This window comes from Condylura cristata, unplaced genomic scaffold, assembly GCF_000260355.1.
Source record: "Condylura cristata isolate star-nosed mole 26May11 unplaced genomic scaffold, ConCri1.0 scaffold00027, whole genome shotgun sequence".
Taxonomy (NCBI): domain Eukaryota; kingdom Metazoa; phylum Chordata; class Mammalia; order Eulipotyphla; family Talpidae; genus Condylura; species Condylura cristata.
The window spans coordinates 184,656-185,396 of NW_004567128.1; positions in this window are offsets into that span (position 1 = coordinate 184,656).

Here is a 741-nt window from a genome sequence, read left to right on the forward strand (position 1 = left end):
CTGAACAAAAGCTGGGGTGCAGGACACAGATGCAGGGGCAAGAGAACCCCCGAGAACCAGAGTGGGGAGCAGGACAGACGGATGCACTGAGACTCAGGGCTGAGGGGAGCAGCGGGGAGCCAGGAGGGGTCCCCTGCGCCCCGGGGTCCCTCGCTGACCGCGGGATCGCACGCGTGCTGCAGGGGACCCCTCCTGCGCGCCCCCGGAAGACTCTTAAACCGGATGCTCGGGGTGCGTGAGCACTGGCAGCATCCGAGCTCGAGTGCTCGAGTGGAAAGGGCGTGAGGCGGCCTCAGTGTGCCCCCCTGGGCAGTGGAGACCCCAGAAAAGCTTCAGGGCGGCGATCTCAGGGGCGTCGGGGCTGGAGACGGAGGGGCCCCGCCCCCAGCTGCCTCCAAACGCGGCCAGCATGGACCCGAACGGTTCAGAAACACCCTGGACAGCGCGTGTCCCCGAAATCAGGGCTACGAGGAGCCGCACACCCCAGGTGGCTGTGCACCCCCACGTGGGCACGCGCCAAGTGGCGAGAACTCAGCCGGGAAATTCGCGCCGCGCGCACCCGCCGGGGAGGTTCGCGGTTCTCCCACCGCCGGTTTCCCCGCCCCCCCATTCCCCCGAGGCCCCCCGAGGGGTCCTCACGGAGCGCCCCCGAACCCCGTCTCGCTCCAGCCTCCCCCGTTGTTCCTGGGCGCAGGAGCGCGGGGCAGCGCCCGGCCACGCACCCACCATCCAGTCGAGCTC